A 26,660-nucleotide genomic window follows, 5' to 3' on the forward strand; every position below is an offset into this window, starting at 1 on the left:
TTTCGAGGACAATTGGATCCTTATAACAAAGAGGATAAGATAACTTCTGGATATTTAACCATAGCCTTTTAAGAGAAAGTTTTAGTTGGGATTTCTAGCTGTAATCGTTGATTAATGATTTTTTCTTTTTCTTTTTTCTCTCACAGACTTAATTATTAACTGTTTATGCATTTCGAAAAAAAGAATTAATACGAAAGAAAAACAACAATTCCGTGTGCGTTTTTCGTTCGCATTTATCTTCTTTCGGCATGTGTAAACAAGCTGTAAATGAGGCTAAATAAGAACCACTGCTTTTTTTTATTTTTCACAGCTTTACTTTCAATGCCATCATCCGCATTTTTCTCCAAAAATTTGCCGCCATTAAATGTGACCTCATGCTGTGTCACTAAGGAAATCTGCAGTTTTTGCATCTTCTGAAATGACCGACAATCATAACCCCATTTGCATTATGAAACACAAACACTTATTGAGATTGACAAACAATTTAAAATCAGGAGATGAGTGAAAAAAAACCAGGTCATGAAATGCCGGCCGTAAACACCCTGACAAGAAAAGTCAACAACATTCTTGCCAAACAAACATGGGCGAAAATGAAAAAATTAATTATGGTCCAGTATTCAAAAGCGACCATAAAAATTACGGGCCACACTTTCTTCTTTGGCTGTCATAATTTCAGATTGTTTATTTTTGCAACGAAAAAATAAAAAACACCAACTTTAAAATTATCACAAAAGTTCAATGTTCTGTGGCCAGACAACAACAACAGCGGCGGCGGTGGTAACGTACCACAAGCCCACAGAGAGAAAAGGAAATCAGTTTAAAAATCGTTTCATATTTCATTGTCGCTGCGAATAAAAAATAACATAAATTTGCAATATTAAAGCAAAAAAAAAAAAAAAAAAAATCATAAACATTGGAAAAAAATTGCCAAAAATACAAAACTCACAATCGCCATGAAGAAATGTGTAAAAATAACGCGGCATATAAATGAATGGCCAAGCTGACTTTATGAGTTTTTAAATGACAACTGCAAATCTGCATGCACACACACACGAACAGAAATAATGTCAAATCATTCATTATGAACAGCAGAAAGAAAAAAATAGCTTGCTTAGCATTGGACTGAATTGAGGCCATAAACTTGTGTCACTGACACAAGGAAACTGACAACTAAATCCTTATTATTAGCTCATCAGATACGAGGGTCGCTCACAAAGTTTCAAAATAATGATTCGTCATGATTATTACTCTAATATTACAGAAAAAGCTCATTTGATTATAAAAGTAGTGTTTAAAACAGAAGACACGTGTATCGCCATTTTGAAAGTTTACATCGCAAAGTTACCAAAATAGAGGGAGCCAAATCCCCCCTGTTCCACATTTTCTGAAATTTTCAAATTATGATTCCTTGGAATGCTTGCATTTTAAATACACAGTGTTTATATCATTTTAAACAATACGAGGATTATTTTCGTCGAAAATTCTTATTTTGGACCAAGTCATCAAAGTGATCAATTTGGTCCTTTCCCAAAACATTAAAAAAATCATTTTCAACGGAATCTTAGCATATCAAAATATTCTACAAAATTATTTGTCAAAAATTCTAATATAGGTTAAACGAAACGAATTTATATATTTAAAAAAATAAGTAAAACAGCTTTAAGTTCGGCCGGGTACAATTTTGGCAGTTATCAAAAAAAAAAAATCCGTTTAAAATTCTGTTAAAATCTTAAAAATACCGAATGTAGCCGTATATTAGGGTCTGTACGACGACGTGGACCTGCATATGTAACTTTTGTCACAAGCTATTACAATGTTCAAATGCGAAACTTGAAAAAAATCGATTTATAATATAGCTAAAATCATCAAAATACCGAATATAGGGAGGCGTTATAAACGTGGACCTGCACAGACAATTTCCTGGCATAGGCTGTAGTAGCCATTACGAACTCCAAATACAAAATTTGAAATAATTCCGGTAAATAATGTTGATAAAATCTTCAAAATACCGAATATCGGGGATACCATTATATGGGGGCTATAAGAAAACGTGGACCTGCACAGACAATTTTCTGTTATAGGCTGTAGTATCCATTACGAACTTCAAATACCAAATTTGAAATAGTTCCGGGAAATAATGTGCTAAAATCATCAAAATACCGAATATCGGGGGGTACCATTACATGGGGGATATACGAAGATGTGGACCTGTTCGGACAATTTTCTGTCATAGGCTGTATTATTCATTACGAACTTCAAATACCAAAACTGAAATAGTTCCGGTAAATAATGTCTCTAAAATCATCAAAATACCCAATATCGGGAGGTTCCGTTATATGGTGGATATACGAAGACGTGGACCTACATGGCACATTTTCTGTCTTATGCTGTAGTATCTATTACGAACTTCAAGTACCAAATTTTAATCAATTCCAGCAAATAATGTCGCTAAAATCATCAAAATATCGCATATCGTGAGGTACCGTTATATGTGGGCAAGATCGTGGACTTGCACAGACAATTTTCTGTGTTAGGATGTAGTATCCATTTCGAACTTCAAATACCAAATTTGAAATAGTTACTGTAAATAATGTCGCTAAAATCATCAAAATACCGAATATCGAGAGGTACCGTTATATGGGGGCTATACGAAGACGTGGACCTACATGCCCCATTTTCTGTCGTAGGCTGTAGTGTCCATTACAAACTTTAAATGCCAAACCAAAATACCGCATATCAGGAGGTACCGTTATATGGGGGGCTATACGAAGACATGGACCTACATGGCCCATTTTCAATAAAAGTCCTGCAGACATTATACACATTTGAGCAAAATTTTATCAACCTACTTTATTTCGCTCGGAAGCTAGAGTGATTTCCACAGACTGATGGTCATTGCTAAATCGACACAGAATTTTATGATGATCAAGAATATATATACTTTGTTGGGTCTAAAATGTATATTTCGAGGTGTTACAAACGGAATTACAAACTTAATATACCCTCCATAATGTGAGTTTATGCAAAATTTTCCTACATCATTTCACCAGAAAAAGGACGTCAAAGTCAAAAAAATATTCTTCATCAGATTTTATTATAAGTCACAATAAACCAGTAGGGAAAAGTCAAAAGTCGGGCGGTGCCGACTCTATGATACCCTACACCACTATGCATATTTAGTAGAGCTCCCGTAAGACAAGAATTTATTTCAAGTAGACCATGCCACCTATCAATATTTGGCTTTAGAGCAGTTATAGCTTGCTATAGAGTTCATGATATTACTCGGTGAAGGATTATATGACAAAAATATATAACTGATATTAGCCATTATTTGCACAATAAACTTGAAATCGGATTAAGGATATATATGTGAGGGACTTAAACACCACATCGGATGAAACATATATATGGGAGCTATATCTATATCTGAACCATTTTTCTCCGAATTTTATGTACTTGTTTCTAGACTAAATTCGGTCGGATGTACAAAAAATCAGGACTTTTGACAGATATATGGCCATTTGGTGCACAATTAATCAGAAATTGGTTGAAGATATATGGGAGCTAAACAAATATTGTTTGCAAAATTTCATCTCAATCGGATTATAAATGCGACCTGCAGTTTGTTCGCAAGAATAGTTGAACGAACGGACGGACAGACGACTGGCATGCATAAATCGACTCAGAAAGTAATTCTATGAAGATCCTCAAGAGCAACCATGGGTCTATTTCGCTTCCTTTTCCATGTTACAAACATATGCACAAAGACATAATACCCTTACCACTATGTGGTGCAGGGTATAAAAAAATATATTTTTTTTGCAATAATTACAGGAAAAATCCAATAGATTATGAAAATAGAGCTAAAAACCGAAGACATGTACATCGGCGTTTTGAATGTTTACGTCGCAAAGTAACATAATTAGGAGGGGTAAGTTCCCCCCTCTTCAACACTTCCAGCAATTTTCCAATTACGATTCCTTGGAATCTGTGAATTTTAGGTATCGCCAATATTTAGGTTTCGCCAATATTGTAGGTAAAAACAAGGGAATCATATTGGTAGAAAATTGTGATCCTCAAGTGAGGCAAAAAAGGGTCTGCTTGGTCCTTTTTAAGTCTTTTAATTTTTGGTCCTTTCCATTCCGAGTAAAAATCTACACTTATTCTTATTTTTTTTTTTTTTTGAAAAATGTCGAAGTAAGAATTATTGTAGTCAAATTTTATCGTGAGTCTCTATGTACCGTTTGGAAAACATATATTTTTAATAAAAAAATCCTTGCTTATTTCTTTTCAATTTAGAACTTTTGCACAATTCATTGTCTTATAATTTCACAATAAAATTGCCAGCTTGAGTTGTGGAAAATGCCAGGTAGACTTGATAGTGCTCTTTTTTAGATCAAAACCCCAAAGGAATTCTCGGGTCTTAGGCCAAATGCTGTTAAGACCTCTATATAATTTTGAAAATATGCAACGATAGAATTATTGGTACAGAAAATGGGTCATATCAGTCCACTTTTTGAAATCGTCCCATTGTAAGGATAACTCAGATCCTCGTATTTTTTAGGTTTTATCCATATTTTCCAATCAATTTTGCCAGATTTTTTTTTCATTTTGAGCTTCTATTATGCAAAGCTATTAAAATTCGACCCCACCCGACTTTATTGAAAATAAAAAATAATAATAAATAAAAAAATATATAAAATAAAATACAAGTAAAAAATCTGTAAGTTCTTTGAATACCCTCTACCATTTGGAACGAATTTGACAATTTCCAAAAAAATAAAATCCGTTAAAATTTCTATTAGGGTCTAAAAGACGACGTGGACCTGCATAGACAACTTTTTTCATAAGACATTACAATATTCAAATAGGAAACTTGAAAAAAATGGCAAATAATGTAGCTATAATCATCAATATAGAGAGGTACTATTATATGGGGGCTATACCAAAATGTGGACCCGCACATACACTTTTCTGTCATAGGCTGTAATATCCATTAGGAACTTCAAATACCAAACTTGAAACAATTCCGGTAAATAATGTCGCAAAAATCATCAAAGTACCGAATATCGGGAGATGCCCTTATATGGGGCCTATACAAAGACGTAAACCTGCACAGAAAATTTTCTGTCTTAGGCTGTAGTATTCATTTCGAACCTCAAATATCAAATTTGAAACATTTGCGGTAAATAACGTCGCTAAAATTATCAAATACCGAATATAGCCCCCCCGTAATATGGGGGCTATATGAAGACATGAACTTGCACAGAAAATCTCCTGTCTTAGGCTGAAGTATCCATTATGAACTTCAAATACCAAATTTGAAACAATTCCGGTGAAGAATTTCGCTAAAATTATCAAAGTACTGAATATCGGGAGGTACCGTTATATGGGGGCTATACAAAGACGTGAACCTGAACATACAGTTTTATGTCTTAGGCTGTAGTATTCATTTCGAACCTCAAATACCAAATTTGAAACAATTGCGGTGAATAATGTCGCTAAAATCATTAAAATACAGAATATGGAGAGGTTCCGTTATATGGGGGCTATAACAAAACATGAACCTACGTGGCCCATTTTCAATACTAAAATTCCTGCAGATCAACATAAAATTCTATGTCGACTTAGCGATGTCCGTCCGTATGTGGGAATCACTCTAGCTTCCGAACAAGATGAAGCAGATTGATAAATGTATATAATATATAATTTACATAAAATATAATATACATTAGAGAAAAATTTTGTCAATCTGCTTCATTTCGTTCGGCTAGAGTGATTTCCACATACGGACGGATATCGCTAAGTCGACATAGAATTTTATGCTGCTCAAGGGTCTAAAATGTATATTTCGAGGTGTTACAAACGGAATGACAAACTTAATATACCCTCCATACTATGGTGGAGGGTATAATAATAAATAATAATAATAAACCTAAATTGATGATATTTTTTGTTGTATGCATTTAGTTACACATTTATTTTGTTCAGAGAACCACAATGAAACTTGTTCTGGAACATTTCTTCCTTTGACTCTATCCCCAAAACATTTAGTACAATGGGAGATTTTGACACAGATTGGAAACGTAAAATAGGTCAAAAACGTAAACATATAATTTCCACTTATAATACATACATTTCAAACGTAATTTTCTTCAAATCCATTTTACTTTGATATGCAGTTTATTTTGAGATTTGAAATTAAATTCGGTGTAGAATAGTTCCTCCTTTGACACATTCTATCTTAAACGAAGTTTTATGTTATTTTAAGGAAAGATATAAACAAATATTTTGTTGTAGATATGTAATGGATGTTTAGATTTCTTTTCTTCGACGGCTGATAATAAAGTTTGATGAGTAATAATTTTTCTTTGGCCTCCTCCTTCTAAATTGATGTGCTTAGGAGAATTTGGTATAATTTTTGGCAGACCCTACAAAGTATATATATTCTTGATCAACGTAAAATTCTAAGTCGATTTAGCTATGTCCCTCTGCTGTAATCACGCTATCTTTCGAACGAATTGAGATAGAAGGCTAAACTTTTGCACACATGTTTGATTTTGCCAGTAGGCAGGTCTTGTAGGTCGACGTTTTCATATAGCCCCCATATAACGGTACCTCCCGGTATTCGGTATTTTGGTAATTTTAGCGACATTATTCACCGGAATTGTTTCAAATTTGGTGTTTAAGGTTCGTAATGGATACTACAGCCTATGACAGAAAATTCTCTGTGCAGGTCCACGTCTTCATATAGCCCTCATATAACAGTACCTCCCAATGTTCGGTATTTTAACAATTTTAGGGTCACTATTTACCGGAGTAGTTTCAAATTACGTATTTAGAGTTCGTAATGGGAACTACAGTCTGTGACAGAAAATTGTCTATGCAGGTCCAGGTCTTCGTATGGGCCCCATATATCAGTACCTCCCTATATTCGGTATTTTGACGATTTTAGGTACAATAATCACCGAAATTGTTTGAGATGTCGTATTTGAAGTTCGTAATGGATGCTACAGCCTGTGGCAGAAAATTGTCTATGCAGGTCCAGTTCTTTGTATAGCTCCGATATAACGGTACTTCCCTATATACGGTATTTTATGATTTTAGCTAGATTTTTCAACGTTTATTTTGAGTTTCGAATTTGAATATGGTAATGGTTTATGACAAACAAAGCCTATGTAGGTCCATGTCGTATGGACCCCAATATATAACGGATATATTCGGCATTTTTAAGATTTTATAAGAATTTTAACGCATATTATTTTTTGAAAATTTCCAAATTCGTTCCAAATGGTGGAGGGTATTCAAATTTCGGCCCGGCCGAACTTACTGCTTTTTAACTTGTTTACAACTTCTTTTAGTGTTGATACTGATACTTACATCTCATTAACACAGTTCGCCTAGACAATCTTCCCCTTTCCTTTCAGATATAATAAACCACTCTCGTATTTTTGAAACTCCCGTTCCCCACCGATATTTCAATAACAAACGGAATGACGGGGCTTTCACATGCTGACATGTGTTATTATGTGCCCGACAACTTTGTACAGGAAATTCGTCGTTATTCAAATAACAAATTTTTTGTTGATTCGTTTCCTTTATTTTGACCGGTGTCCGTCCTCGATCTCCCCTCCCCACACAGTTGCTAACTCTAATTTCAAGATTAAATTGCAATTAATTTACAAACTGCAAAAACAGCAACAACAACGAAAACAAGAGCTACGTTTAAAATCCCATGAACTTAATTGAATTCATTCATGTTGACAAGGAAATTGGAAACGTTTGAAATGTAAATATTCGGCAATGAAATAGTAATGAAAACGACGGCAAGTGTGTACAGACGTAAATGTACATAAATGGGTGTTTGTATATTTCATTGAATGGAAAAGCTTAAATGAAGTGGCTACCTGTGTAAAAACATTATGTTAGGTCAGGGTGGAGATTTACTAAGTCGAAAAATTAGTTTTGAGAATTTGATTTATCGGACTACGTTTTCTTGAAACCCCCATATTTGACAAAATTCATTTGACAAAATGCAATGTTTGTCAATAATTATTGGTAAAATCCATCAGACTATAAAAGAAGAGCTAAACAAGTTAAAAAGCAGTAAGTTCGGCCGGGCCGAGCTTTGATTACCCTCCACCATATGGAACGAATTTCAAAAAATTCAAAAAAAAAATTTTAAAAAATGCTGTTAAAATTTTAAGAATACCAAATATAGACGTTATATTGGGGACTATACGATATGGATCTACATAGGCCTTGTTTGTCATAAGCATTACCATATTCCAATTCGAAACTTGAAATAAGAAAATTGTTTGTGCAGGTCCACGTCTTCGTATAGCTCCCATATAACGGTACCTCCCAATATTCGGTATTTTGATGATTTTAGCATCATTAATACCGGAATTGTTTCAAATTGCGTATTTAGAGTCCGTAATGGGAACTACAGTCTGTGACAGAAAATTGTCTATGCAGGTCCAGGTCTTCGTATAGGCCCCATACATCAGTTAAGGTACAATACCCACCGAAATTGTTTGAGATGTCGTATTTGACGTTCGTAATGGATGCTATAGCCTGTGACAGAAAGTTGTCTATGCTGGTCCAGGTCTTCGCACAGCTCCGATAGAACGGTAACTCCCTATTTACGGTATTTTGATGATTTTAGCTGCATTATTCACCGTTTATTTCAAGTTTCGAATTTTAATATGGTAATGGCTTATGACAAACAAGGCCTATGTAGGTCCACGTCGTATAGACCCCAATATAACGACTATATTCGGTATTTTCAAAATTTTAACAGAATTTTTTAATGATTTTATTTTTTGAAAATTTCCAAATTATTTCCAAATGGTGAAGGGTATTCAAAGTTCGGCCTGGCCGAACTTACTGCTTTTTAACTTGTTTTATTCACAAACAGGTATGTCAATTTTTATTGTATATATTAAGTATACAATTTTTCTTTTGTTCAGAGACTGAGAATTAATTTCGATATAGAAAAATTCTTACTTTGACACTTTCCTCAAAAAAATGAAGTATAAGGCGATATTTTGACTCAGATTGGATACGTGTTAAATAAACAGTAAAAAGTAAGGATATAATTAAAATTTTCCCACACAAATTTTGAATGTAATTTTTATACAAACTATATGCGGTGGTAGTGCAATTTTGTGCAGAATATTTCTTGCTTTAACATTTTCCGTCTAGAACGAAAGTTTATATTACTTTCGAGCGTCAAATCGAAAAAAGTCCGAGGAAAAATTGACCAAAAAAATATGGAAATATTTTCCTTTTTTTTTTGGATAATCCGATTTTACTTCAACACTGCATTTCCTAATATTTGGATCAGTACTAGGTCTCACCCACAGAGGGTCAAAATTTTGAATAATTATAATTTTTATAAAATGTGATGTAACAGCCCGATTGTCCTTAAATTGCACAAATCACAATATTTTTTATTAATATAAGGTCTGGTGTGGAAATGGTACCTCCCTCATAGAGGGTCAACATATTGAATAACCATGAAGCTCATAAAACGCACACCTAAGTATTTATATCAACACAAGATCTTTTATAAAGATGATAGAGATCGGACCATTTCTTTTGGTACCTCATCTACATATGGTTGAAGATTTAAGAAACAAAACGTTCAAAGAAAGCGAAATAAGCAAAATTAGTGGTGGATTAGAAGTAATTTTGTACCATCCTGACCAGTTCCAATCTCTCTCAATTGAACTTGGCTTGACTTTATGGTATCTCTAAGTTCGACAAATCGCATATCCTAGGAGATCGATTTTTTGTACTCAGATCTCCTTCTTATTACTGTATCCATTAACAGGCTATCCGAATTCATAAACTTAAAACAATGTACTTTCCTTAACATTGACGGTAGCCACTCGGTATAATCTGCTGATCGAATACCCGAAGTAAGATTAAATTTGTTAGCAAAGGTAACCGAATTAGTTTTTATTTAATATCTAAAGTGTTTCTAAATCAGTTCCGTATGATCTAAATGTGGACAAGGGGATGGTGTATATGCCCCAATTCGCATTGAGGTAAAATGGATGGCACTACGCAAAACATCTACCCTTGATGTTTTACTAATTCTGCTTAACTAACCCCAACTTCATTATGGTCTCAACATCTAAATACTGATGTTTCATAATCAGTAACGTTTTTCCTTGCATTTCTTAAAAAAAAATTGATTAACTCAAAAATTTCTAAAAATAATTCACTTAACCACATTAGCTTATATCCGACGAATGTAGATTTCATCTTGCCGCAGATTTGTTGAAGTCATTGAAGTAAACGCAGATAATGATACATAAATATTTGTCTAATACCACGCTGTGCACGATGATAACTTACAACCATTCACTTTATAATTTATCTATCGAAAATCACATAGGGGCTTTGCTGCCAATTTGTTTCGTTTTTCAGAAGATGCACCCGTTTACCTTCAACTTTTAAGAGAACAAATACAGCCACTAGATTTGCATCGTTGGAAAATATTTCAAATTTTGCAAATCGTGGGTTCAAGATTTTGAAAAACAAAACGCTCAAAGAAAGCGAGATAAGCATCCAACTCTCTTCAAACTTCACACATACAAACATTTTTGCTAACACAAAGTCTGTGTGAAGATTATATATCTGCGAACCCCTTTCAATACTTTTATCTGTCATAACTTGCGAAACAAGTAAGCGATTCTTTACATCTTGATATATTCAAATATTTCTCTCAAGCAGAAACCTAAGATGAATATCGAATATGATTTCGCATAAAATTGGATATAAATGTTCGGGTTTCTTGTAATTTTGCCCATACCAATATTTTTATCCGTATTAGATGAAGTATGAAAATGGAGTACTTCAGTCGGCTATATCTGATACCTCACGCACAGTTTAGCATTTTCAAAAACTTAACACATATCTCATATAAAGTGAAGGAAGTAACCAATATTGTCCAAACCGGGCACGTCGCAATATTTATGTCATATTTATTTAGGTCCGATACGCAATAGACAAAATTGACCCATTCCCTCGGAACCTGCTACATAGAAGGTCAACAATTTGAATAATCATAATATGAGTCAAAATATATTAAAACAATGGAACATACCCTCAGATACATCTGTCGGGAACACTGACTAATACTTTTTAATTTTATGACAAATAATTCTGTAGAATATTTAGCCTTGCTAAGAATCCGTTTAAAGGAAGTTTTTAAGCATATAGCATTTTCAGATTAAATGAAACCTTTTGCAATACAAATGAAACTTTTTGCAGCGGAAATGAAACCTTTTGCAGTGGAATTGAAACCTTTTGCAACCGAAATGAAACCTTTTGCAACCGAAATGAACCTTTTTGCAAATCAAATGAAACTTTAAGATTTTTAGAAGGAAAAATAACAAAACATTTTTATTTTTAGTAGGTTTAAAATTAAATCAACTAATTATAACTAATATGTTGACAAAGAGGATTTTTTATTGATTATAAATATCTACATTTATTTATATTATTTCTTAAATTTTCAATTATTGTAATAACAAATGGTTCTTTACTGATTTGATATAAAATGCTTCCATATTATTAAATTCCAAATGCTTAACGCTAAAAAGAGAAATTTAAACAAATTTTGGCCTTTATAGGTATGGCCAGGACTGAAATGTGAATTTAAGTTTTACCACAATTTTTTATAGTTATAGTATACTACTAATCTTACCTAATAAAGGATTCCCGCTTCGCAGCTTTATTGATTATGGAGATAGAGCAGTCGTGATTTCAATAGACAGATAAGTGGAAATCAGTAAATAAACTTTGATCATGATTGCATATACTATATGGGGTCTACGACGAATATTTAGAGGTGTTACAAACCGAATGACAAATTTAATATATCCTCCTTTCCATGGCGGAGATTATAAAAAGGTACCTAATTCGGGTCCTTTGGAAAAAAATACCTTGAAAAACTTTTTTCAATCTTTCTGCATCTACACTTGTGTTTTATGGAAGCTTTAAGAACAAAAATTATAAAAACATAAATATTAATAAACAATAAAAATTAACTATATATTAGTTATTATTAGTTGATTTAATTTTAAACCTACTAAAAATAAAAATATTTTGTTATTTTTTCTTCTAAAAATCTAAAAGTTTCATTTGATTTGTAAAAAGTTTCATTTCCACTGCAAAAGGTTTCAATTCCACTTCAAAAGGTTTCATTCCCGCTGCAAAAAGTTTCATTTGAATTGCAAAAGGTTTCATTTAATCTGAAAATGCTATATTTCAAAAAAGTTCTAAATAAACCCATTTGTTGACTTTGGAGGATAATATTTTCGACCAGAATATTTTCCTTATTTTTATCTGCAAAATTTCTGAAGAAACTATATACCTGAAATGCATGGGTTTCGAAGTATCCTAATCTAAAAATTTTCAAAAGTATGGAAGAGGGGAAACTTGCCCCCTCGATTTTGGTTAATTTTTGATGATAACTTTCAAAACTCCGATCCTTTGTTTTTATATTTTCAGCCCAACTTTATTAATCTACTCGATTTTCCCGGTAATAATTTGTTGGGGTAATACGATGATTATTTTCTACTCTCATGCAGGTCACCAAAGGGTCCGATTTTCCAAATATGCTTAAAAAGCATTTTAAATGGCATCGGCGCAACTCAAAATATTCTACAAAATTAATTGTCATTCTACTATAGGTCCAGGAAAACAAAAATAGTCTAAATCATACCTAAAGGCCAAGAGTTATTATATGTTAAAAAGGCATTTTAGGGTTAAAGCCGTACTTTTAGTGAGTTTGTGCAAAAATCTCCAACAAAGCATCATTTGAGAAGGATGATGTCAAAAACAAAAATATTCTTCATCAAATTTTTCTTGTTACTTTCCAAAATACTCCAGACGCGATTGTTCAACGGGTTAGTATCCGGAGATTTTGGTGGCCATTGTGCCTGGAAATGAAGCGAGGATCCTCATTTTGTAACCATTCTTGTGTGGCGAGTGCTGAGTGCATTGGTGCTGAGTCCTGTTGGAATGTGCAAAGTCTGCGGTCAAAATGTTTGCGTGCCCAAGGCTTTAACCCACCTGTATATTTTTGCTATAATATTCGGCATTTATTCTGATGCCACGGTCGATTAATACGAGCGGAGAGCGACCATCGACAGTTATGGCGGCCCACACCATCACCATGGCCAGGGCTTGAGTTCTGGTGGCCAACCGAAGGTGCAAATTTTCAGCTGACCCCTTTGACAAGTTAACACCATCATTTTGTATGTTTACAAACTGCTAAACAACGAATGTTTTCTCATCGGAGAAAACCAAATTCGGCAGGTCACAACTTTCGGCCAAGCGAAGCACCTCTTTACCTCTTTTGAGTCTATTTTCTTTCTGTTGTGGTGTAAGTTCGTAAATTTTTGGAATTTTAATGGCTTTACCCCGAGCTCATTTTTCAATAGTAGTCGATTGGAATATTGCGATATGTTTAGCTCACGAGCCGTTTTTCGGCCACTGCGACGCGGGTTTCGTTCAATTCGCTTGTTTACTTTTCGAAATATTTCTGCTGACTTTGCTGTTTTCTTCCGGTATGAGACACAAAAGATTTATTCACATTTAAATGCTGGAGTGCTCTAACGATAGCCACTTGTGGTTTTCCAGCCAAATATAAAGAAATCACACTATCACGCTAGATTTCCATCACGGTTGACTTTTTTTTCTGGAAAATTCCAACCCAAATGCTTCTGTACGCTTATAAAAAATATAAAGAGCTGTCACTGTAATTATTTTAACAGCTGTCGAACTTGTGGCTTAGAAATGACAGCAGTCTGAAATTGGATGCAGTTTTTTTATCTCACCTTTTATATGAGAGCTATAGCTATATCTGAAGCGATTTCGATGAAATTTGGCGTACTTATTTTCAGGCTTATTTTTGTCGTAAGTACAAACTTCCATACTATTTGGGCTGATATTGCACGTTTGGAGCACGACATAAAGCAAATCGGACAAAGATATATATAGGAGCAGAACAGTGTTGGCTTGTTTGTTCGAGATACCATAGTATTTTCTTGTTCCAAAATTGTCAGGTTTAATCCCTTTTATGTTGTTTTCATAAAAACAACGTTTGTTTAGCAGTGAAGAACGATGGTAATGTTTACCAGGGGGTAAGACAGAGAGTTGTATATAAATTTTGACCGATTTTCTCCAATTTCAATAGAGTTCGTCCTTGGGGCAATAAATGTGATCTGCACTTTGTTTACAAAAATACATGGACGGACATGCATAAATGGACTTGGAATGTGATTCTATGCAGATCATCAAAAGGAACTATGGGTCTATCTCGTTTCCTTTTGTCTATTATTATTTGGGTATTAAAACGTAGAATTAAAGCAACAAGAAAGTATGAAACAATTTCAAGGTTCATAGTTCCCTTTCTTCTGGTACCTCCACCCTTTTTGAAAAATCTATGAATTTCTTAAAAAGCAAACGATTCTACGGGCCATATACAAATTGAGAAAAAAATTTGTAAAATTTTGCTCCCACTTCTACCCAATTCGGTGTCTCTCAAAGCAATAGCTACTTTTGAATACCTCATTTTATGACCTTATCTTTCAATTATCTGATATTTCCAAAACCAAACGGCTAATATCTCAATAAATTGTCTTATATTGCGTTATCAGTCGCCGTTTTCTAGAAATATTGCCTTGATTAAGATTTATGTACTGTCACGATTACCACAACGAATTTCAATGAACCATAAATCGTTTCGTATTGAATAACACAGTTTTCAATCAATAAATTTTTGAAACATTTTCGATAATTTATCAACAAAAATGTTTTGCAACAATAAATTTACGAATTTTTCTATTTTAAAAATGCATTGTGAAAATTTATTTTGGCCAAAGGCCAAATTCATTTCCCTCTAGTATACAAACGCAAAACAGATGCATCGACCAGGCCTGGCAGGCCAGGCTGGCACAAACAATTGAAAATGAAATTAAAAATTACACATTAAAAATATTTGCTTTTTCAAAAATGTTTTCACACTCTTTTTTGGGCTCTGAAAATAGTTGCGGGAAAAATTAAATATTCTGTAATCTAAACACACACTGGGACACACATTGCCACTGTGAACTACAAAAGCCACACAAACTGACAGACTGACTTCATTTTCATGAGACCTTGAAATGAGGTCTTAAAATACATTAAACTATCCAAATTATTTATTGATACGAAAATAAAATCCATACACTCGAAGACAAGTATTCTGGATATTGCAGTGAATAATGTAGTAATATTAAGGATGATTTTGATACGATGACAAGTACGACAAGTTAAAAAGTATCAGTCGGTTTTGCCAACAGATGTATACCCTCAGCCAATGTTCGATTATTTAAATATATTTTGACCTCTTTTATGATTATTCAAACTATTGACCTTCTATGGAGTAGGTTCCGAAGTAATGGGCCAATATTGTCCACTGCTCTCATTTCTAAGCCACTCGTCCGATAGCTGTTAAAATTATTCGAGTGATAGCGCATTATATTGTTTACAAGCGTACAAAAGCATTTAGGTGAGAATTTTCCAGAAAAAAAGTTATGGAATTCAAACCACAAGTGGCTATCATTAGAGCACTCCAGCATTTAAATGTGAATAAATCTATTGTGTCTCATACCATCGCTTGTTACCTTGATGCTGGTAGCGTAGCCCGACGTTAAGGAAGTGGACGGAAGAAACCAGCAACATCAGCAGAAATGGTTCGAAAACTAAAGAAGCGACTAGAAACCCGCGTCGCAGTGGCCGAAAAAAACCTCGTGAGCTGAACATATCGCAATATTCCATTCGGCAAATATTGAAAAATGAGCTCGGTGTAAAGCTATTGAAATTCCAAAAAGTGCAAGAACTTACACCGGAACAGGAAGAAAATATACTCAAAAGAGCTAAAGAGGTGCTTCGCTTGGCCGAACGTTGTGAACTGCCGAATTTGTTTTTTTCCGATGAGAAAACATTCGTTGACCAGCAGTTTGTAAACAAACAAAATGATCGCGTTTACTTGCCTTCGGTTGACCACCAGAACTCAATCGCCGGTCATTGTGCCGCCGAATATTATCGCGAAAATATTCTGGAGCGTGTATTAAAGCCGAGAGCACGCAAACATTTTGGGCGCAGACCTTGGACATTCCATAAGAACTCAGCACCATCGCACTCGGCACGCGCCACCCAAGAATTGTTACAAAATGAGGTTCCCCGCTTCATTTCCAGCGCACAAAGGCCACCAAAACCTCCGGATACCAACCCGTTGGACTATTGTGTTTGGAGTATTTTAGAAAGCAATGTTGCCACTAAAAAAATTCCAAAGTGTCGATCACCTCAAGCAAGTGCTTCGCCGGGAATGGGCCAAAGTACTGCAGAGCAACATTCGGGCCGTTTGAAGGCCATAATTCGTGCCAAAGGTGACCAATTTGAACAAACCTATTCTAAAATTTGATGCTATTTCCGACATTTTTGCTTCCATTCAATAAAATTAAAAAAAAATAATAACAAGTAAGTTCGGTCGGGTCGAACTTTGAATACCCTCCACCATTTGGAACGAATTAGAAAATATTCAAAAAAATAAAATCCATTGAAAATGATGTTAAAATCTTTAAAATACCTAATATCGGAAGGTGCCGATATATGGGGGGATATACGCTATTGTGGACCTATATAGACAAATCTATGTTTGGGGTAAAGTACTCAGAAGGAACTCCTTGTGTGGATTTTCAGATAATTCCATTGGGAAATGTGGCTAAAATCATCAAAACCCCGAATATCGGGGGTACCGTTTTATGGGGGATATACGATATTGTGGACCTATATAGACAAATACTTTTCAGGGGTTAAAGTGCTCACAAAAAATCCTTGTGTGGATTTTCAGAGAATACCATTGGAATATATAGCTAAAATCATCAAAATACCGAATAACGGGGGTACCGTTATTTGGGGTATATACGATATCGTGGACCTATACAGACAACTCTCTTTCAGGGAGTAAAGTACTTACAAAGAACTCCTTGTGTGGATTATCAGACAATTCCGTTGAAAAATGTGGGTAAAATCATCAAAATACCGAATATAGGGGAGTACTGTTATATGGGGGATATACGATATTGTGGACCTATATAGATAATTCCGATTCAGGGGTAAAGTGCTCACAAAGAACTCCGTGTGTGGATTTTCAGACAATACGATTGGAAAATGTGGCTAAAATCATCAAAATACCGAATATCGCGGGGTACCGTTATATGGGGGCTATACGTAATCGTTAACCTATATAGATAATTCTCTGTCGGGGGGTAAAGTGCTCACAAAGAACCCCTTGTGTACAAAGAATCCCTTGTGACCATTCCGTTGAAAAATATGGCTAAAAACACCAAAATACCGAATATCGGGGGTACCGTTATATGGGGGCTATACGATATCGTGGACCTATATAGATAATTTTTTGTCGAGGCATAAAGTACCCACAAGGAACTCCTTGAAAAATGTGGATAAAATCATCAAAATACCAAATATCGGGGGTACCGTTATATGGGGGCTATACGATATCGTGGACCTATATAGATAATTCTCTGCCGAGGTATAAAGTACCCATAAGGAACTCCTTGTGTGGATTTTCAGACAATTCCGTTGAAAAATGTGGCTAAAATCATCAAAATACCGAATATCGGGGGTACCGTTATATGGGGGCTGTACGATATCGTGGACCGATATACCCCATCTTCGAACTTGACCTGCCTGCAGACAAAAGAGAGATCTGTGCAAAATTTTAGCTTCCTATCTTAATTCGTTTAGACTGTAGCGTGATTACAACAGTTGGACAGACGGACGGACAGGGCTAAATCGTCTTAGAATTTTACGCTGATCAAGAATATATATACTTTGTTGGGTCTAAAATGATTATTTCGATGAGTTACAAACGGAATGACGAACTTAATATACCCTCCATACCTTTTTTGGTGGAGGGTATAAAAATTATGGCGTTTGACTTTGTTGCAGTTTTTTTTTATCTCACCCTGTATATGTAACATTTAAGGGTTTTAATTTATTTCTGTCCGAACTTTTCTTGTTTCCATGCAAGTGACGGCGTAGTAAAGGCAACGTTGAATTATTCTTGTGTCGCTTAGTTGTTTCCTTTAAAAAGAAACCCTTATTTTTATGTTAGGCCACCTCTGGTCAATAACGCTTACTGTAATACGAAATAGTTTTTTTATTTTTCTTTTTTCAAAAATAGAATTCTTTGAAATTCTCGACAATCGATACAACTTAATACGCAATAATGTAGCAACGATCAACAACAACGCAAATTATTTCAATACTCTGAACCAGAAACATTAAATCCTACATGGAGTGTGTTTGAATGGACGACTCATTTCCTTTAACTGGATTTTGTTAATGTCTGTCAAAGTAAGCAAAAAACAAAAAGGAGAAAAAATTAAGAACTACAAATTAATCGAACATGTCCATTCCCACATTTATTGAAAATTCAAAATAAACTTGGCGATCGATATCCAACCATTGATGGCTGGCTTATTTAGTCGGTTGCTCTGTTGCTGTCGACATGATGCCTGTCAGTCCAACCAGCTGTTTGAATGATTATGGGTTTTGTTGTTGTTTTCTTTATGTCCGTGGGGAAATGAAAACTTTGCAGTCATTGTCAAGGTCAGTGCTAAAACATTTGAGTGATGGCAGACAGATCTCTTTGAGAAAAAAAAAAAAAAAAGACTGAAAAGGTGTTCATGTGCGTGTGTGTGTGTGTGTTTAGACATAAAACAAAATGATGAATAAACTAAATAGTGTTTAAAATGGAAAATAATTTCACCAATTTGATGATTTCATACTCAAAAAAAAAAAAAAGAGAAGAAAACATTGGCTGTATTGAGTTTTGTTTAATCTTCATAAGTTTGAATTTGAAAACGAAGGTGGTTGAGTCCGACAGGTAGTTGAGACTTCACATCCTTTATACATATAAATGTTCTATTATTTCTAGGAAAGTACTCAAAACACTTTGGCCTTTAAAGCCTTCGGATGATTAGCAGTATAAGCCTGACGGATCAGATTCGCCATAGGCCAAGTGTATGGCAATATCTTAGAGCATCATATCCTTGTAATTCCCATGTAATTTTGCTTAACCAAATCGAAAAGCTTCCTATGTCCTATGGTCTCACGCAGAAATAGCAAAGCGTTAAATCGCAAAACTTTTGTAGCCAATTGGGCTCAGCTCTACGAAAGATAATCCGGTTGGAAAATGTTTCCCGCAAAGCACCACACCAAACAGTCACACATTAAAGATGGGCAGGCTTCTCAACAATAAGTCTTGGAAATGTTAGCCTTGGGGATTGAAATAAGTCCTCTTATGTTCGAGAAATACAAAATGGTACTAAATTTGGTATTCGGGTGAGGTATAGGGTTGGTAATCAAAATGTTGGTACTAGTATCACTAAATGGTATTTAAGTTGGTATTTAAGAAGGAGGGAAAGCTGAAAGCCTGAATTTTGGAATGATGGTATTTGATGTTGTATGGGATAGACGAGTTTTTGAGGGTTTTAGACAAAATATACTATATGTGTACTAAAAGTAATGGGTAATAAATTTGGTATATTCTTTCTTTTTGGATGAACGGCGGCAACTGGAGATTTGAAATTGTGATTTGGGGTTTTAAGTTCTTCACATTTGTAATATGCACTCCACAAAAATGATTTTTGGTATTAGATAACTTATGGAGCACAAAAATACCTCTGTCAAATTATATCGAGATCAGATTATTATATAGCTCCCATACATATCTTTATCCGTTATTAGGTTAATTTTGCACCAGGTTGAAATAAAAAACATTTTTTTTTTTAATTTTATTGAATGAAAGCAAAAAATGTCGGAAATAGCATAAAATTTTAGAATGAGTTTAGATTTGTTCGCATTGGTCACCTTTGGCACGAATTATAGCCTTCAAACGGCCAATGAAACCGTCACACGCTGCCCGAATGTTGCTCTGCGATATTTCGGCCCATTCCCGGCGAAGCGCTTGCTTGTGGTTTTTAGTGCCAACCTTACTTTCCAAAATGCTCCAGACACAATAGTCGCAACAGATTGGTATCCGGAGATTTTGGTGACCATTGTGCGCAGGAAATGAAGCGAGGAAGCTTTTGTAACCATTCTTGGGTGGCGCGTGCTGAGTCCTGTTGGAATGTCCAAAGTCTGCAGTCAAAATAGTTTCGCGATAATATTCGGCATTTACGGTCGATTAATACGAGCGGAGAGCAACAATCGGCTGTTACGGCGGCCCATACCATCACCATGGACGGCTCTTGAGTTCTGGTGGCCAACCGATGGTGCACAGTTTCAGCTGACCTCTTTGGCAAGTAAACACGATCATTTTGTTTATTTACAAACTGCTGGATGCTGGATGTTTTCTCATCGGAAAAAAAAAACAAATTCGGCAGTTCGCCACTTTCGGCCAAGCCAAGCAACTCTTTAGCTCTTTTGAGTCTATTTTCTTTCTGTTGCGGTGTAAGTTCTTGCACTTTTTGGAATTTCAAAGGCTTTACCAAAAGCTAATTTTTTAATATTTTCCGAATGAAATATTGCGATATATTCAGCTCACGAGCCATTTTTCGGTCACTGCGACGCAGGTTTCGATCAAATCGCTTCTTTACTTTTCAAACCATTTCTGCTGATGTTGCTGTCCTTGGCATCGGGCTACGCTACCAGTATCACGGTAACGAGCGATGGTACGAGACACAAAAGATTTATTCACATTTAAATGCTGAAGTGCTCTAACGATAACCACTTGCTGTTTTCCAGCCAAATATAAAGAAATCACACTATCTCGCTTGAATTCCATCACGAATAACTTTTTTTCTGGAAAATTCTCACGAAAATGCTTTTGTTCTCTTGTAAACAATATAATGAGCTGTTACTGGAAAAATATTTACAGCTGTCGGACGAGTGGCTTATAAATGACAGCAGTCTGAAGTTGGTTGCAGTTTTTTCATCTCATCCTGTATGGCTAATATCAGCCCAAATGGACTGGGCAGTTCCCAGTGAATTCATCACAGAAACTGGTACTTCAAATTTGGTGAAAATCGGTTCAGATAAAGCTAAAGCTACCATATATATGTTTCATCCGATTTGATGTTAAAGTCCCTCACATATGTAATATGCACTTCACAACAATGATATTTGATACCGGACTCGAAAATACCTCTGCCAAATTGTATCGTGGAATCACTGTTCGATTTCATTCAACTTTGCACATCCCAACATATTTGCGTATGCACACAAAAAATTAAGCGGAGTATTAGATACAAGGTAGTCCAGTCCAAGCTATTCGTGACGTGCGAATCATGTTTGGCCAATATTGGATCATTCCTCCCCCACAAGTATAAATAGTTTTAACGTAAAGAATTTTTTTTTTTTTTTTTTTGAAGGTGGAAAATCAATGCTCCTTTCCCCTAGTAATGGGAAAATAACTATGGACACAAATTTCAACGGAAATAAGTTAGTCTGCGTTGGTTTTATGTAAAAATTGACAGCAAATATACTAAATTGATTTTTAATTTCTCTAAAAAATCGCTAATTTTAAATTATTATTAATTGTAAATTATTAATTATTTTTAAAAAATATGATAATATATACGTCTTTAGAGGAGATGGAAATTTAGTGCACACATTTTATAATATTTGAAAATTTCCAGGGAATTTTTGCACACATGTCCTTGTTATCCAAAACAACACTCACATGGCTTCTAACACTTTGATTTCAAATACGCTATCACATGTCATCCTGGTATATTCTAAAAATCTCCACTATGTACGACAATACCTGACAATTCGAAAACATTGCAATTTTCCACGGTTTAATGATATTTTCAAACTTCTTGGTCATCTGAAAGACACACATGTATTCATGGCCTGTACTTTGTCTTCCACCCCAGGTCCATCTGCTATTTCATGGTCATTTCAAGAAAAACTGTGACGCAGTAAAATTTTTGCATATTCACTCCAAAGACCTGGGGATTGCGCACGTGTCTGCTAGTGGCTATGGTTAGTTATGTATATTCACGAAGGTATGTATGTATGTAATTGCCTACCACAAGGTCTATTGAGTTCATTTTCCAAGACCAGCAGGTTCGTTTCATACCTGTCATTCGGAAAGAAACAAAACAAGAACTAAGAAAAGAAACACTGACTTGTGGTGGGCGTTTACCGAAACCGCTAATGGAAAATGTTTTCCTTATTTATTTATAATTTTCCTAATTGAAAAAAAAAAAAAAAACAAAAAACTCGTAAAAATTATAATTAGATTTTTGTTCTTTTTAAAATGTAAGATTTACAAATAAATTTTGTAACAGACAGTGGAATAAATTTTGGCCGGCAATCAAAGTGGAGATGGAGGAGATGTTCAGGAGAAACCCGCGTCGCAGTGGCCGAAAATGGCTCGTGAGCTGAACATATCGCAATATTCAATTCGTTAAATACTGAAACATGAGCTGGGGGTACACAAGGTTGGCACTAAAAAATACCAAATTGTCGATCACCTCAAGCAAGTGCCTCGCCGAGAATGGGCCAAAATACCGCAGATCAACCTTCGGGCAGCGTGTGACGGTTTCATTGGCCGTTTGAAAGCCATAATTCGTCCCAAAGGTGACCAAGTCGAACAAATCTAAACTTATTCTAAAATGTGATACTATTTCCGACGTTTTTTGCTTTCATTCAATAAAATTTAAGAAAAATGTAAAAATTTGTTACAGTTATTTTTACCTTACCCTGTATATTATTGAGATACGATAAAATCTCATTTACAACATATATCATTATGGATTCGAAATTTTGTTTCCGGTTCGACTTGACTTTGCTCCAATGGAAATATCATTCAAATAACACATACCAAGATTTATTCACCCAATTCCGAGTCACAAATTGGGAAAAAAGAACATTTCAGAAATATCCTGCATTTCTGAAGATTTGTAATGGTATAAAAGTTGTGAACTTTTGAGACATTGCTTGGCAGTACAAAAAATTATTTATTATTTTTTTTAAGAATGTTTTTTTTTATGAAACTTCCAAGTGTCTGCTAGCTTTGGTATTAAAAATAGTAATTTCTCCGCTAAAAATGTTCAATTATTGCAAATTCAAATTCGTCCCGTACGTACACACTTTAATACTGTTCCACACCTTTAAGTACGAATTTTCGTAAATCGCACCTTACCAAGGTTGACCCTCTAGCAAAATTGTATTCCATGGCTCTAATCGATCTTTCAATGAATTTTCTATGAATTTTCCTAATTTTAAAAGTTGATTCTACAAAATTTTGAAAATTGTAGCTCCTAAAGACCTCTCAATAACCCTTCAAGTGCGGAAGTTCAAATATTCACTAATTTTGAAAACTGCACCTTGTCTCATTTTAGCATTATAATTCAAACTATTAAGATTCTAACCGTAAAAATATGGAATTTTGGCTCAAGAAACAAATTAACCGTACAGTTTAGTTTCCAGAACTGCTGAGTATTTATTTATTTTTTCGCATTTAGTACTTTTTTCTTATATATTTTTTGCTCCAAGCGTTAAGATTTTAGTGGCAAACGCAGTACGAAGCTCCCTGCCCCAAAAGTATACATTATTAGTCCAACCACACAGTTTTAGTACATATTAGCATCTTTTAGTACGAATTTCATTTCTTTTCAGAAAAAAATATTTAGAAAATGTTAACTTTTTACCCAAAAAAATTGTTCAAAATCATACATTTATAGTTTACCGTGGATGATATTAGTAAAACCATTGCACAATGAATCCACATCCATTTTTTACGACTTTTCATAAAAAAATGGCCACCACCGAATGTAAATTTTAGAATTTCGGCCCTATCCCTTTACCCAATACCAAATTTAGTAGCAATTAGTACGCATATCCAAAACAATGTACATCTCTTCACCCTAGACGTCAAAAGTGATCCGAAATTAGTATCATTTAGTACTTTTCGACCAATTATAGTACACATTCCCAAAAGCATCTCCATGTCTCAACACCAGATACCTATGGATATCTCAATATCAAATTTTAGAATTTTAGCCATATACATTCACTCAACGGCAAATTCAGTACCATTTAGTACTTTTCTAACAATTATGGTACATATATATATATATATATATATATATATATATATATATATATATATATATTGATATATATATATATATATTGAGTACTTTTTGAACAATTTAAGTACACATTTCCAAAAGCACATACATATCACAATCTCAAATGCCAACAGACAGACCAATATCAAAATAGGAGGATCCTTTCACACAATACCCAATTGAGTACTATTAAAGTATCAATTTCCAAACCCATCTCCTTATGTCAGGGACCCCAATACCAAATTACAGATTTTTGTTCACCTAATACCAAATTGTACAAAATATAGTACTATATAGTACTTTTCGAACAATTAAAGTACACATTTCCAAAACCACCTCCATATATCAATTTCAGTTACCAATAGAGACCTTAATTTAAAATTACGGGATTCCAGCTCTATTCCTTCACCCGATACCCAATTTAGTACCATTCAGTACTTTTCGAACAATTAATATACGCATTTCCAAAACCACCTCCATATCTTAACCATAGACACCAACAGTGACGTCCATATCAAATTTCAGGATTCCAGCTCCATTCCTTCACCCAATACCCAATTTTGTACCATTCAGTACTTTTCCTATAATTATAGTTCACACTTCCGAAACCACCTCCATAAATCCAATCTACACATAAAAAGCCCCAAATCACCTCCATGTCTCAATCACAACAGAGACCTAATAAAAATTACGGGGTACTAGCTCTATCCCTTCTCTCAATACCAAATTAAGTACTTCTTTGGTACTTTTCGTACAAATATTGGACGCATTTTTAAACCCTCCGCCAAATCTCAAATACAGATACCATCAGTAATCTAAATATAAAATTTCAGGATTTTAGCTCTATTGCTTCACCCAATACCAAATACTTTTCGTACAAATATAGTACACATTTCCGAAACCAACTCTATATATCCCAGCTACATATGAACAGCGACCCTAATGCCCAATTTCAGATTTCCAGCTCTATCTTTTCAACTAACACCCAATAATTGTATCAATATAGTACTATTTAGTAATTTTCGTACACTTGTTGTAAACCTACCACCAACATGTACCTCAGTACAAAAATTTCAATTTCTAGCTTCATCCGTTCACCCTTAACCAAACTGTTTCAAATTTAGTACATTAAGTTCGCACACATTTCCAAACCCTCCTTCAAATTTCATATTTTTAGCTCTTCCCGTTCACATAATACCAAATGGTACCATTTTAGAAGTTTAGTACCATATTAGAATATTTTCGACCCTTAAAGTTTGAATTTCCAAAAACCCTTTGGTATATCTATCCTGTACTCTATCGGTGGCTCTCATTTCAAATCTCAGAATTCTAGCTCATTCCGTTTGTCCAATACAAAGTACAAAGGGTACAAACTGTTAGTACGAATTTTCAAAAACTCAGTCTCCCAAAACTGAACTTATTTTTTCTTGTGTCAACTGTAAACAAATATTCATTTTTGCTTCATTTAATTTAAAATTATATAACATTTTTCGTTTTGCAAACATTTGCTCAACACAAGGTTTTTCATCCTTGCGAAAAACAAATTTGCCAATACTAATTGACCACTTTTGTGTGGTTTCACTGTACAGATATTAAAAACAACAAAGAAATATTAATCCAATTAGATACCAATTTAAAATATAAAACAAAATATTTTTCTAGGAAAAAAGAAAACAAAAGCAAATGTAAGGGTTCTATGATGATGGAAAGGGTGAGGTGAGGAAAAAGTTCAGTTTTTACCTTTTTTAATAAATAGAGCAGAAGGGCATTTAGTCTGACTGCTCGTGGCGTTGCTTTTGTTTTTATTTCTTATCAAAGATAAACATCATCCGCACTGATATCGACATAAATATTAATAAATGTGTCAAAACTCACGTTGGCGTAATTGATGACTTTTTGGTTGGAATTGAATTATTAAATTTTTTAAAATATTTTAAATTTTATTTTATTTACTGTTTTTTTTTACCTTTCTTTCTTGGTTATTTTTTCTTTTTTCCTTTTTTAACACAAAATATATGTCACAATTTTACGACCCTGCCGAAAACAATGAAAAACACAATAATTTTCCTCACACAATCAATGAAAAAGCCAGTCATTCGTTGCTGTTTCCAAGCATCGGCAACATCACCGTCCGTTGTGGCCAGCATCCAACAACTATCACAGCAACAACATCACTCTCAATACGCAGCAATGCACCCCCAATCCAATTGCCTGCAGCCTAGTTAACCCCGAAAAATTTCTCTTGGGAAATTTCTTTCTTACTTCCTTTGTGCTTTTGTTTGTTTTCTTTTTCTCATTCGTTTCTATTTCGATTCGTCTAAACTCGTAAGAACGTCATAAAATCTTGTTGTTATTCTATTGTTTTGTGCAAAATTGCATCGCTCATCAAAACAAAACAAAATTAAACAAACGATGGTCCGACCGACAAAAAAAACCTCCGACGAAGAAAAATTGCGAGCCGACTCACCGATTCTCACAATC

The 26,660-nt window shown here is 34.5% G+C and overlaps 1 protein-coding gene across 1 annotated transcript in view; it reads right to left on the bottom strand.

Moving 5' to 3' along the window:
* The window catches only part of LOC101895662 (putative phosphatidate phosphatase), a 170,553-nt gene extending 144,498 nt beyond the window's left edge, over positions 1-26,055 (bottom strand). Inside the window, exon 1 of the mRNA XM_059125391.1 lies at positions 25,920-26,055. The gene's annotated coding sequence lies outside the window, so the exon portion shown is untranslated. The remainder of the gene's footprint in view (positions 1-25,919) is intronic.
* Between the last annotated feature and the right edge of the window lie 605 nt (positions 26,056-26,660).

This window comes from Musca domestica, unplaced genomic scaffold (genome assembly GCF_030504385.1).
Source record: "Musca domestica strain aabys unplaced genomic scaffold, Musca_domestica.polishedcontigs.V.1.1 10, whole genome shotgun sequence".
Taxonomy (NCBI): Eukaryota; Metazoa; Arthropoda; class Insecta; order Diptera; family Muscidae; genus Musca; species Musca domestica.